Raw genomic sequence first — 15,788 nt, forward strand, 5'->3', positions numbered from 1 at the left:
CCAACACTTTGAAACTAGATTATTTTAGAGTAGTTCAAAATGTGAAAGGAACGCCTCCTTTTCATATTCGATACTAGTTTTGTACTTGTTGTTAATAATCTCCCCAAGGTCTGATGATGAGCTTGTCAAGTGAAAGTGGAACCTCTACATTTTCATGTGAATTTTCTCTTGAAGTGGCATCACTGATATGATCAAGTGCTAGCTGTTGATGGGAATCAATCTCAAATAGAGAATTGTTTTGAACAAGAACCAGATCAAGATTTCTTCCTTTGTTGTGGTTCATCTCGCTGGAGATAAGGTTCAAGTTGTAGAAACTTAATCTTGTCTTTTATATTTTATAAAAAAGTTTGAATATCAGTGAGAGAGTCTTTGTTTATTTTTACCATACCATAAATAATGGAGAGTATCATATTTTTCAGTAACTCTAATACATTATCAATTATGACAATTTTATCAAAAAACTCAAGTCAGAGAAAGAAGGAGATTTAAGAACTTAAACGCTTCACTATTGATGATTCTTACCAAGATTATAAAAGTCAAGGAGCAAGGGTTATCAATCCTATTATACTACCTTGCAATAAATACCAAGGACAATTCAAAAACGAAAACATGTTTAGGTCAGCATACACTACCAACTACTATAGCTACTCATGTGTACAGTTACTACAACAACCACGGGAATATAAAACACTCAAATAAAGATATAAGAAACAATTTTATCAATGGCCATGTTTCTCAACATTCCAACATAGGGTCCCTCTAACTATAACACCAATTCCCTATCAAGCCTGCGGCCATTTACATGGGTAGTGAAGGTAGTGTGGCATCCGATAAACTTTTCTAGCATTGGTTGTATATGTAGTGCCTCTAAAAACTCCTATGGAAGTACCAACTAATGTTGATGACAAGACTACTAAGAAAGAGACGGGTGTAAAAATTCAGGAACCCGACAACAAAAATCTCCACTATGGGATCGAAGCAAGGGTCACAACCTTCCTAGATTTCCTCCTCTCTTTTTTTTGGAATAGATTTCTTTTTTTCAATAATCAAATGGAATGTTAAAATAGATAGGATTCACTAGATAAACCCACTACTATAACATCCCTAGCTTATTGGAATTGATTGATCTAATAATGATAAAATCTCTTAGTGAGCTTGATATCTCACATGGAAAATACAACAAGTGCCTTTAAATAAAACCCAGGTCCCTATTCGAATGTGAAAACTATACTTGTCTTTAAAGGCATGTCCACTCTAGGTACTATGAGTTCCTGCATTAAAAAAAAAAAAAAAAAAAAAAAAAAAAAAAAAAAAAACTTTGTTGCACTCATTCTATATATCATTTGCAAGGATTTATAAGTCATATATCTCTATAGGTCTAGCACTAGCTATAGCTCCTATATCGTGGAGTTTGTTTAGATCAACGAATTGTGTTGCACCTGTAATATCATCAAAAACTTCCCTAATAAAACCTAAATTTGATAATTTATGATCACACTAAGCAAGGGTCTATGGATGGATGAGAACTCATTGAATCTCCTCCTCTTTCACCCCTCGAAACCCTAACAAGAAGTGATGCATGATAAATCTCACTTCTCCAACAATATGTATTTTATGCCAGAGTAACGAGATATAGTTCTGATGTATACTTCCTCCTAGTGAATTATCGATTAGCTAAATTTCCCTATAAACTAAAAAAAATTCCACAACCTCAAAAGAAATTTCAAATTATTCATAAGGAACCATTTTGCAATTTGTATAGGCTTTAGCAAAAACATCCTCACTATATGTGCTAGGAACACCCTACTAAGTAACACATAGTTGAGGTACAAGGAGGAGGTACAAGCAAAGCACAACTCTGCTAACTAGGTCGAATCAAATTTCAATGTTTAGGTTTGAAGAACCCATCGTCAAATGATTTAGCCTCTGCACAGAATTTTTTGCAAGAATTTCTAGCGATATCTAGTGAGTTATTCCCTTCCTATTCACCGAAATTGAAGTAATGATTTTTGGGCATTATGGCAGAATGGAGATCCTAGATGTTGAAGTTGTTGATAGGGGATATGAGTTAAGCCAATGGAACTCCCTTGTCAATCTGCATAATTACATCAATCGCCACTATACCCTCTAACATTATAATTCTCTAGCATTTTGTATTCTCCTTCCATTCCTTCCACATTGTTCCATCTTGACTCGTTGTAGCTTTCCACTCAGAATGTAGACTTTAGAAATTGTTTTGTTGTATTTGGCTATGTTGACATACATTTTTTGTTGAGAGTTATTTACCCAAAATGATATGTACAACATGATGGATGTGAAAGGTGCTCTGAGAGTTTCACAAGGAAGAAACCACTTAAATTTTAGAACCTAATAAGGAAGAAACCTTAAAAGTAAAACCCTGGTCAATTAATTCCTCTAAGAGGCTATTCAGAATCCTCAAGAGCACTTATTTGTTTTAAGAATTGAACAAAAAGTTGTAAATTTTCTTTCCTAGGTAGAAACAACTTGAATTTTCCTAATTACCTACCTCTTTGGACCACCTCTTCAATCCACATGTGGCATCCTACACCAATTTGTTGGCTAACCAGATTGTGGCATATGAGAATGATTGCACTATTCTTCATACCTATGCCTTCATGGAGGACAACAAATTGGATAGGAACAACATGAAATATGTTGCTTATTTTGTGGCCTACTCCACCCTCGTAGCTTCAAGGGTGATACAACAGAAGGAGGGCACCTCTCCTCCTTTGGTCCACTATGACTAGAATGTTGGACATAGTGTTAACATTGAAGAAAAATAGTGTCATTGACGTCAAAGGGTATGTCAAAGGAAGAAATTTTTTGAGTATAGTGTTATCATTAGTATCAAAGAAATCTTGTTGTATTGAAAAATTTTGAATATTTTTTGGAGCCATGATGATCAAATGAGTATGAGGATGGTCTTGTTGGATAAGGCTCGCAAAGAGATTTCCAACATTATGCTAAACTTGGAAAAACACCTCTGAAATAAGAATTTATGCCATTTTTAAGATATACATTGGTGAAAATGGGTGCAATCGAGACAAACCCCAAAATTGTTAAAGATCAAGCAGATTCTAGAGTAGATTTTTGTTTCCATAAGAATATGTGATAGTTGGTGCCCCCAGACTTGCATGAAGGTTAATGAGTTAATGTCCACACAAATCCAAGCGGATCCAAGAATTATAAGCATATTGAGATTGATGAACAGTGGATAAGGTGTAGACTTGCACAAAGTTTAACATAGGTTGCACCCCCATAATTTTTCCATGTGGGTATCCTCTAGCCAATGAAATATTGACATGTCAGCTAACCAAGTGGATCTGATGACATGTCAGTTGATAGGTGTCCAAATGAAGGTGTGTCGCGTTAGCTACCAGGTGATCTGACGATGATGTTAGCTAGAAGGTGGAACAATGACAAGATGACATGTGGTAGTTAATGTGTCCTATGAAAAATGATGTGGAAAGTGTTAGATGGAATTTGAACATGATGATAAGTGGATCCCCTCAACGTAGGTGATCAATGATGTGGCCCTGTGACGTGGATGCACAAGTGGTGATGCCAGAATGGATATGTGATAGCACGATCATACGTGGAAACATGAGATTTCCTTAATGGTGATGACATAGAATAAAACATCATTAATGGCGTGGTAGTACAATGATGACATGGAAACACCACAGAGCATCGCCTAGCATGCAAAATAATCACTTTTTGGTGGCCAATCAGGCCAAATTTGGGTGACATGTGGCACTGCTCAGATGGCACCATGTGGAACATATGACGTCATGTTGATGTTCTCTCGCGAGTGATCATTAAGCCTAAGGAGCGGGTCATATGATGAGGTCACATGGATAAATAAGGGCTAGCCCAAGGTCATGGCTAGGCACAAAAGTCAGTCATATGGAGAGTTACGTTGGCCCCCAAATTCATTTAAAATTGGCCCCAAATTGATTTCATATCGGCCTCATCTAGAGAATGGTCCACACCAACATGTATATATATGAGAATTATCGAATGGAAATAGAACATATATAACACTCATCATGATATACAACAAGCATTGTGTGTGGCACAGTGGTTAAGTATGGAGGTCTTAGTTCAGTGGTTTCATGGTCAAGTTTAGACATGTGGTATGGTTTCAATGGGTTGATATCATTGGCACATTTTTGTTTTGGTGTATGGTTTCATTGGTTGATATCATTTCGGCATATGGTTTTGGTGTATGGGTTCATTGGTTGATATCATTTCGGCATATGGTTTCATTGGTTGATATCATTTTGGCATATGGTTTCATTGGTTGATATCATTTTGGTGTATGGTTAAAGTGTATGGTTTCGTTCATTGATATTGTTTTTTTGTATGGTTTTGGTGTATGAATTCATTAGTGGATATCATTTCGGTGTATGGTTTCATTGGTTGATATCATTTCGATGTATGGTTTCGGTGGTTGATATTGTTCGCACAATTATTTGGCTTATGGTTCAAGTGATATATCATTGATGTTATTGGCATAAATAAATAATAACACAATCAAGTTGGTGTTGAGTTTTGTTTGCATCATGGAGGTCACGAGGTCGATTCTTGCCAGACTCACTGAAATTTTTTATGTGGGGATATTAGCATACTAGAAAATTCCATTTTGTCGAACAATGAAAGTGTAGTTCAATGAGCCCAGAAAGTACAATCTATTGCATGCGCCTTGAAAAGGGAATTTTGTCAACTGTTTAATTTTTACTAAGGTTCATTATGCTTTTTGGGTGATTTTGAAGCCAAAATTGATTCTAAAAAATGGGAAGAATTTTTCTGTGATCTAACAACATGACATGAAGAGTCATGGCGAAAAAAATTTGATGTCAAGAAGCTATATTTTTCTTGTTGTTATGTTTTTTATTTCATGAGTAGTTTTTTTCTTGGTATGAAGAAGAGGTTGCGGATTGATGATTGAAAAACATGTTGAAGTTGTAATGATATAATCAAATTTGTTAGTGGGATTTGTTGTGTTTTGAGCTTGTGGATCTAGTATGAAATATTGTAAATATGGTCCACTATAATCAGTTGAAGGATTTGGGTGCCTCAATAAAGTTGGAGCCTACATATTTCAGAGGTTGATTCCTCTATCAATTTGGATCCTACATATTTAAGAGGTTGGTGCCTCAATCAAGTCATTGCCTACAACAAGTCGGTGCTTGCATATTTTCGAGGTTGGTGCCAAAATCATGTTGTAGCCTACAAAAAGTGTGAGCTTGCTCATATTTGGGGGTTGGTGACTCCAACACGTCGGTGCCTGCAAATCTATTTTGGGGGTTGGCACCTCCTACAGGTTGGTGATTGTAAACTAGTGTAACCAAAGATAAAAATGATAAAAATATTTATGGTTTTCTCCTGCAAGTGTTTCCACGTACATATGGTATTTTCATGTGTTGATGTGATGATGATTTTTAATGATGCTATGTTATGTTTTTAGTTATGAACAAATTGTTAAATTATTTAAATTTGTATAATTGGTTGCTACACTAATTTAGCCCCCCTCTCAGTGTGATAATTAGTCTAACATAGAATTTGGCTTAGGTAGTGGCTACAACAATTAGCGTAGACAAGTAGCCAGCACAACAAAAAGATCCTAAATTGTGACATGCATCAGAGGGTTGTCTAGGCACATAGTGTCTCCTGCAGGGATGCATTCTCACATGGAAGGAATGTTTTTTGGCATTCCAAAGATGGTAGATAACTGCCAATGTGACAGGTTTAGGTGAAATACCTACTATGTGGATGGGATAGGCAAAAATGACAAATATTTGAGTGGGAATTGAGTTGGATGGGTAAATAACAACACTTATTTCAAACAGAGAATAGATAGGGTATAGATCTGCTCATGGTGAGAGTGTAGAAAATCAGTAGAGATGGTCGATAGAGAATGGGGAAAAAGGGTTGAGGGAAGGCCATAATTGAGGAGATCCAAAAATGGTCAAAACTTGTGGCTCTCACACAATTGAATAGGCAAGGAAGGAACCTACTATGATACCATGTTAAACTCACTCACGAAAATGGGAGCAATTAGATGAAACATGAGATGCATTTCATTAACAAAGTATACAAATTAATGAATTTCATTGTCCCTTGGTTTTCATCTTCCAATATGCCTCTTAGACTTCTATGGTTGTTGTAATTCTTCCACGCCAACACTCAACCCTCACAAATTAGGTGTCCAACACATGGTCACATGACATCATATCAACATATCAATCTCTCATATATTCATTATTCAATTATGGTGTACTTGTCCTATATAGATATTAACATGTTTTCAATCTTATGTTGGATGTTTTTAGATAATAAACTTTGTCCATTTCATATTTCCTTATAGATTACTATCCATTTCAAGATCCAAGATGTAAATTTGTTGAGTTTCTCCTAAATCCATAAAATGGATTGGACTCCTTCTACACACATTCAAGAACATTGGACGGAATAATATTCCTAAGGGATTTTTTAGTAAAGGGAAAAATGTTCCTTGTGTGGTGTGGGGTAGTGGAATACATTTCCCTGGTTGGGAAAGTCAAAAGGATTTCCTATAAAGTTTTATGATGAATAATTATGTGAGCTTGAGAAAAATTGGGTTGGGTTGAGTGAACTGATAGTCCTTGATTAGTTTCCTCCACCCTGGTGTCCTCATAGTCTAGCTTGGGGGTGGCATGTGAAATAAATGCCTACTATGGTGTGGAAAAGTTCTTTCAAGTATCCAATTTCCTTAGACCATCTTGTTCAAAATATAAATGTGCCATCCTTGATTTTAACTCCTATTTTAAATTTAAAGTTGAGTAAGTTTTGCTAAGGAACATACTAGAATGGAATTCATGATTACATGAAATTTCATGTTAGGTGTGTTGCATTCCATAACTGCTTAAATGGATTTGAATTTCCTCAGTATTTTTTAAGTTTGAATTTATGACCTATTTTGAATTCACATTGTTGAGGATAAGAAAAAATTGAATTTTTTATGCATATTGGCATGGTTGTAGGCCAAAAACCAATGTGGAACAATATCCTTCAAATAATATTATAATATCCTAAGTTCGAAACCTATTCAAGGCCTGTGGACCTTCTTCTATTGATTTTAGCCTTTTGTTTTCCTTCAAGGTGTTATTTTTGAAGTGGGAAAATACAATTTTTCTTATGTTAAGTTGATGTCTATCCTCAAGTGAGGCCATATCCCCTTCATGAATTTAGAAGTAATTCTTTGAAATATATCTAATGGGACATCTTGTATTTTTCTTTGATGGCATTTTCTTTATATGTTCTTCAAAGTTTTCTCAATGGGCGAAGCTAGGGTGATAATTCAATGAGACCTAATGTTTGATTGGGTCAGTTTTTTGAATGAGCTTGATGAACTATTTTCAACTATCAAGATGCTTCTTCAAAAGGGTGACATTGAAACCATTTTCTTTTGGTTTTGAAATTTTCTTTGAAGTAGAACGATAACCTTAAGTTTTCCTTTTCAAAATATTTCTTCAAAATTGGCCTGATGAATATTGGGCCATATATTTGAAAGAGACCTAAAATTGTTCCATATATTTCAAAATGGATAAATGAAATCAAGCCATATATTCAAAAGATACATGACGAATATCATGCAAATTCTTTGGAATAGGCATAATGAGATTAATTTGTATCTTCAAAAGTGTCGTGATGAATATTGAGTTATACTTTTGAATGGATTGATGGCATTCCCTTTGCCATTGAGGACTTTTTTTGAAGATGATTTAATGGCCAATATCTAAATCGGGCTAATGTATTTATATATGTATAGCATGTGTATGTTTCCTTTGAAGGGAATTAATTGTAATAATTAGTTAAGAGAAAAATATGAGGGGTACCCCATCTTGTCGAATGTGAACTAGGAAGGTTAGGTACATGACACCTAGTCTATTTATATCCTTCTTTCGTCATTTCATCTTTAGGAACTTGCATTTTAACCTCTTTCCTTGTTCTATTAGAGTAGGTGGAGAGTTTATTTGATCATTGGTCTTGGGCCTATCCCATCTCCTCTGTCTTTCTTCCTCCCCTTCCTATATTCTTTTCATTATGATGCATTTGTAGTGACATTGAAGAATATTTGTATTAATTTCAAGTGATGGTGGAAAAATCCTTCTTTTGGCTATTTAAATACTCTTTTATGCAAAACTTTTTTCACTCTAATGGTTTCTAGTTGTTGAATTTCATTGCAATAATCTTCTTATTTTTTGGGATTAAGATTTAACTAAACTATCTTGCAAATATTTTATTTTTCTCCTCCATTCACCCAAAAGATCAAGGCATCAATCAAATTTATTTTATTTTATTATACTTTGTTTGATGCATTTCTATGGACACCTATTGTGTCTAGTTGTAATTTTTAATCCTTTATATTACAGTAATGCACATACATATTAATTATAAATAAAAGTTAAACAATATCAATCACACATAATACTCATATATTTAGGATTGAAATGCTTAACCAAGAAAATAATAAAATGTTTAAATCCATACCTCTAAATTTCATTATATTAACTTGAATAAGCATTTACAACACAATATATATGATCCCATGGCATCCAAAACCTTAATCCGTTAAATTAGATTATATTTAAATGTTAATTCCTTAACTATAGTTAATAAACCATGGGTTGTAAAATCACATGTCGAAAACTACAAAAAATGGACACAAAAAATCAACCATTTTTTTTTGTTGGGTGTGGAGCCTGATTATCTTCTTTATTCAGAGGTATCACCGCATTGGACCATAGTTCGTAATGTGGTGGCAACGCAGCCCATAATATTTGTGTTGCAAAGGGGGTCTAGGGGGGCGACTGCGATCTTTGGGATCCCCCCCAACGAGGGATCGAGGGCAGCACCCCTGAAGCTAAAAATAGATGTAAAATTGCCTTGTAAAATGTTGTAATTTCGTAGTCAATCTGGGCCGTTCAATAGGCGGAGATCTGACGGGAGAAGTTATGTTTAATTTAGATTTTTTTTTCCCTAGAAGGCAACCCCTTGCTATATATGAGGGAATTGTATTGCATCTATGTAGATCTGTATTCTGAGTGAGAAAGAGAGAGGAGATTGAGTGAGAGAGAAGAGGGAATAACAACGAATCTATTGTAGGTTGTATATCTTCAGTTTGTTGAATAATATAAAAGGAAGGACTAGCTGTTTCTCTGTGGACGTAACCCAAATTGGGTGAACCATGTATATCTGTGTCTCTCTTGTTTTATGTGTTTATATTTATACAATATATCTTATGTGTTCCATTGCTCTATAATATATAATTTTCTAATAATTAGTATCAGAGCCGAAGGTCTATTTGGCTAATAAACTCGTAGGAGAGAAGGGTTCCTGATTCAAGTGGGAGCAATGGCGGAAGATGGTAGGTTTAGGGTTGAAAAATTTAATGGCCAAAACTACCAGCTATGGAAGATACAGATGGAAGATTATTTGTACCAGAAAGATCTGTACCAACCATTGAGCAGAAAGGCAAAGAAGCCGACGAGTATGATAGACACGGAATGGGATATTCTCAATAGAAAGGCACTTGGAACAATACGTTGTGCCTAATGGCGTCGGTAGCGTTTAATATTTCAAAGGAAACTAAAACAAAGGGTTTAATGTCAGCATTGGGAAAACTATATGAAAAACCCTCGGCCACAAATAAGGTATTTCTTATGAAGCGTTTATTTAATATGAAAATGTCAGAAGGTGGATCTGTTGCTGATCATTTAAATGAATTTAATACAGTTACTAGTCAGTTAAGTTCTGTAGGGGTAAATTTTGATGATGAATTTAGGGCTCTGTTATTTCTGTGCTCATTGCCAGAAAGTTGGAATAGTTTAGTTATGGCCATTAGTAACTCTGTCTCTAGATCTAGTACTTTAAAGTTTGATGACGTTGTCAGTGCAATCCTTAGTGAGGAAATGCGACGAAAAAGCTCCGGTGAGACATCAGGTAATGCTTTGACTGTAGAGACTAGGGGAAGAAAAATGGAAAGAGGAAAGAGCCCAGGATATCGCAGCAAGTCAAGGAAAGGCAGATCCAAGTCCAGATTAGGGATAGTGTGTTGGAAATGCAGGAATAAAGGACACGTAAAGAAAGACTGCAAGGATCGGAAGGGAAAAGAAGGAGACGCACAGCAAGAAAACAATGATGAAGTGAATGTGATAGGTGATGTGTTGCAATATGCTTTGATTCTTTCGTTAGAAAATATTATTGATGCCTGGGTGGTAGATTCAGGGGCCTCATTCCATGCCACACCTGATAGGAAACATTTTCATGATTATGTTCAAGGAGATTTTAGACAGGTTCAATTGGGTGATGATAAACCCTATAAAATCATTGGAATTGGTATAGTTTTCATAAAACAACAGAATGGAAATCAGTGGCTATTGAAGGAGGTAAGGCATGTTCTAGATCTAAATAAAAATCAAATTTCAACAGGGCAGTTGGGAGGTGAAGGTTGTGTAACTACTTTCACAGATAAAACCTGGAAGGTCACTAAAGGAGCCCTGGTAATAGAAAAAGGAGAAAAGGTTGGTACATTGTATTTATGCAATGGTATTTCTAATTTTGTTAATTCAACCTATACAGGAGAAGATATGACATTGTGGCATCATAGGCTCGGGCACATGAGTGAGAATGGGATGCAAATTCTTCACTCAAGAAATTTTTTGCCAGGTTTGAAGCATGTTGATTTAAAATTCTATGAGAATTGTGTTTATGGAAAACAGAAGAGAGTCAGATTCCTCAGAGTCAAGAAAGAAAAGAAGAGCGAAAAATTAGAGCTTGTGCATACAGATGTATGGGGACCTACTCAGGTATCATCTCTCGGTATCTCTTGTTATTATGTTACTTTTATTGATTATGCAACTAGAAAAACCTGGATTTATTGTATTTGAAGTAAATCTGATGTATTTGATACTTCCAATAAATGGAAAGCTTTGGTTGAAAATGAGACAGGAAAAAGGTTGAAGTGTCTGATATTAGAAAATGGTGGTGAATATTGCAGCAAAGAGTTTGATAGGTACTATTCAGAGAATGGAATTCACAGAGAGAAGACAGTTCCAGGAACACCACAAGAAAATGGTGTGTCAGAAAGGATGAACAGGACAATCATGGAGCGTGCAAGGTGCATGAGATTACATGCAAGATTGCCTTTACAATTTTGGGCAGATGTTGTAGATACTGATGTTTATCTAATAAACAGAGGGCTTTCAAGTTCCTTGGATGGTGGTATTCCAGAGGAGGCATGGATAGGTAAAAAGGTAAACTACCCATTTTTAAAGACTTTTAGTTGTGAAGCCTTTGTCCACATTAATAAATAAAATAGAACAAATATTAAGGCAAAATCAAAGAAATGTACCTTTATTGGATATGGTGTTAATGATTTTGGTTATCGCTTTTATGATTATGAAAAACACAATATAATTAGGAGCAGAGATTTCATATTCAATGAAAAGGTTTTGTATAAGGATCAGAGGCAAGAAAAGAAATAGGAAAAAGAAAACACAAAATACACAGTTCTTGATGACATCACAGAAAAAGTGAAGGTACCTGAAAATCATAATGATCAATAGTCAGAACAACAACAACAACCACAATAGCAACAAGCACCTTAAACACCTGAAAGTGGTATTATAATATCTACCAAGATAAGTAGACCCCCTGAACGATACTCTCCTTCATTATATTATGTATTGCTGACTAGTTCTGGTGAACCAGAATGTTACGAAGAAGCAGTGCAGGTAGAAACCAGGAAGAAGTGGGAGCAAGCCATGAAAGAAGAAATGGACTCCTTAGCACATAACCAGACTTGGGACTTGGTCAGGTTGCCTGCAGGTAAAACAACATTGTAGAATAAATGTGTTTACAAGTTGAAGGAAGAAGATGGAGGTAGAAAAAGGTATAAATCTAGACTTGTGGTGAAGGGGTTTGCATAGAAAAAGGGTATAGACTTTGATGAGATATTTTCTCCTCTTGTTAAAACGACTTCAATCAGAACTATTTTAAGTCTAGTAACAGCTGAAGATTTGCATCTTCAGAAGTTAGATGTAAAGACAACCTTTCTCCATGGGGATTTGGAGGAAGAGATATATATGCAGCAGCCACAAGGATATGAGGTAAAAGGGAAGGAGAAACTAGTGTGCAGGTTGAAGAAGACTTGTATGTCTTAAAACAGGCTTCAAGGCAGAGGTATCTAAAATTTGACAGGTTTATGTCTGAACAAGGTTATACTATATGTCACTCTGATCATTGTGTTTATCTCAAAAGGAAAAATGATGGAAGCTATATTATATTGTTATTGTTTGTAGATGACATGCTTGTTGCATGTTCTAACATCCAATAAATAAATGTGCTCAAAAAAAATTGGCAAACTCAATGAAGGATTTGGGTGCTGCAAAAAAAATCCTTGGTATGAGAATAACTAGAGACAGGAAGAATCGAAAATTAACATTGTCTCAAAGTGAGTACATAGAAAATGTGTTGAAAAGATTTAATATGAAGAATGCAAAACAAATTAGTATACCTTTGGCTAGCCATTTCAAACTAAGTAAGGAGGTGTGTCCCAAGACTCAGGAAGAAATGGGTTATATGTCTAAAGTTCCATATGCATTAGCAATTGGAAGCTTAATGTATGCAATGGTTTATACAAGGCCTGATATTGCACAGTTGGAGTTGTAAGTAGGTACATGAACAATCCAGGAAAAGAACATTGGATGGTGGTGAAGTGGATTCTCAGGTATTTGAGAGGTACCACAAATCAAGCATTATGCTTTGGTGGTTCAAACATTGATCTACAGGGATATGTTGATGCAGATATGGCGGGCGATAGAGATAACAGGAGGAGAACCACAGGGTATGTGTTTACTGTAGGTGGAACAACTGTCAGTTGGGTTTCAAAACTGCAAAGTGTTTTTGCAATCTTAACAACGGAAGCAAAGTATGTTGCTGCTATAGAGGCTAGTAAAGAAATGATTTGGTTACAAAGGTTTCTGGATGAATTGGGTAAGAAGCAGGAGTTGGGAATGTTATTCAGTGACAGCTAGAGTGTCATACATCTTGAAAAGAACTCTACATTTCATTCCAAGACAACACATATACATCTCAAGTATCATTTCATACGGTCAGTGTTGGAAGATGGATAGTTGAAGCTGGAAAAGATACACACTAGTCAGAATCCTGCAGATATGTTAATAAAATTTGTAACCAGGGAGAAACTGAGATTTTTCTCGGTTTCAATTGGTCTTCAAGTATGATGAAGAAGATGAGAAACAACCAGGTCCAAAGTGGAGTCATTGTCTAGCAAATGAAGCAGCGGTGGAGTTTCTATAAACAGTCTCCAAGTTGGAGATTGTTGGGTGTGGAGCCTGATTATCTTCTTTATTCAAAGGTATCACTGCATTGGACCCTAGTTCATAATGTGGTGGAAACACCGCCCATAATATTTACGCTGCAAGGGGGGGGTCCAAGGGGGTGTGGCTACGATCTTTGGGATCCCCCCCTCGATGGGGGATCGGGGGCAACGCCCCCGAAACTAAAAATAGATGTAAAATTGCCTTGTAAAATGTTGTAATTTCGTAGTCAATCTGGGTCATTCATTAAGCGGAGATCTGATGGTAGAAGTTATGTTCAATTTAGGGTTTTTTTCCCTAGAAGGTAACCCCTCGCTATATATGAGGGAATTGTATTGTGTCTATGTAGATATGTATTCTGTGTGAGAAAGAGAGAGGAGATTGAGCGAGAGAGAAGAGGGAATTACATAGGATATGTTGTAGGTTGTATCTCTTCAGTTTGTTGGATAATATAAAATGAAGGACTGGTTATTTCTCCATGGACGTAGCCCAAACTGGGTGAACCACATATATATGTGCCTCTCTTGTTTTATGTGTTTTATGTGTTTTATGTGTTTATATTTTTGAAATATATTTTATGTTTTCCATTGCTCTGTAATATATAATTTTCTAACATTTTATTTATTTTTGGACAGGAGGGTTATCGCTCCCTTCAGCCCCCTCCACCCACCCCCACTTTGCTCGATACATATGCTTCATCCATGGGAAAATAATATAACACATACCCTACATTATCCTACTTGATTTCATTATACAGAAGGGACCCCAAAATTGCATGTTCAACAATCCAAGGTAGCAATGTGCACTATTTCTCCACACTAAGAAAAATTCATACCGTTAATAGACTTTGTCAAAGAATATACAACATTATTCAAAGTGTCCACCTTCACCAACAACACCCTTCTTGTTTTTAATCATGTGTCACGCAAAATAATATTGAACATCAATATGCTTTGGCTTTGAATGATAAGTTAGGTTCTTTGTCAGATCTGTTGCAATACAACTGTAACAATTTAACCCTATAGCTTCTTGTCCAAGCCAAATATGTTAGCATAATATCTGTAAACATATAGCTTCATTATTTGCATGAGTCGTTTCCATGTATTCAAATTTTATAGTTGATAGTACAATTACAAGTTGTCTCTTACTCAAACAACTGATTGCTCCTTAAATAGGTTAAACACAATCATTTTTAGATTTTTTGCGATCCATATCTATAGCCTACTCATCAAAATATCGATGCATGTCCAACAATTTGTTTAGTCTAGATCTTACTTGGTATTAGATTCCATAATTTGCAATGCCTTACAAAAACCTAAAAAACCTTATTACAATTAGCCAATGTTCTTTCCCTCATTTTGAAATATGCTTGCTCAAAACTCCCATTGAATGTGTAATGTATGGTCTATTATAGACCATTAAAAACATAAAATTTCCAACAATATTAGCGTAGGGAACATGGGACATGTCCTCTTCCTCTTCCTATGTCTTTGAACACTAATTTGTAGATAACGTTACGCCTACAAGAATAGGGACCTTCACTAGGTTACATTCCTACATATTAAATCTCCATAATATTGTCTCAACATATTTCTTTTGATTCAACTAGAGTTTCTTATTTATGTGGTCTCCTTAATTTCCATGACCAAAATAAAATTTGCAACACCAATATATTTCATGTCAAATTTAGTGGAAAAATTATTTTTGACATCGTTGATGATTTCCTTATTGTTTCCAATCAACAAAATATCATCCACATATAATACCATATAAATAAAATTATCACCAACTAATTTACAATATGTATTATGATCGACTTTACTCCTTGTGAAATGAAGTCCAAATATATAAGTTTGAAACTTTTGATTCCATGTCCTGAGAGATTGTTTTAACCCATATATGGACATTTTTAGCTTGCAACCATTTATTTCTTTCCCTTCATCACAAAACCTTATGACTATTTCATGTATATTTCTTCTTTGATATCCCATGTAGGAATGTTGTCTTTACATCGATCTTCTCTACTTCGAGATCATAAGTAACGTCAAAAATCAAAAAAATTCTAATTAATTAATTTAACAATAGGAGAAAAAAATTCACCAAAATAAATTCCCTCTACCTAGGAATATCTCTCCACTACTAACTGAGATTTGTACTTCCCTACTTTAATTCTTGCATTCAACTTCTTAAACACCCATTTTCTACCAACAAGCTTTCTTCTAGTTGAAAATTCAACTGGATCCCAAGCCTCAACCTATCCAAGGCTACCATTTCTTCAACCATGTCCTTCTTCCAAAATTTACCATCCTTTGAATCCACTACATCCCTAATAGTTATGGGACATTATTAGCTACAGAGAAAGGAAAACTAGAAAAAAAG

The sequence above is a fragment of the Pinus tabuliformis genome, chromosome 6 (genome assembly GCF_031772625.1).
Source record: "Pinus tabuliformis cultivar Carrire ecotype Pingquan chromosome 6, CPIR1, whole genome shotgun sequence".
NCBI lineage: Eukaryota > Viridiplantae > Streptophyta > Pinopsida > Pinales > Pinaceae > Pinus > Pinus tabuliformis.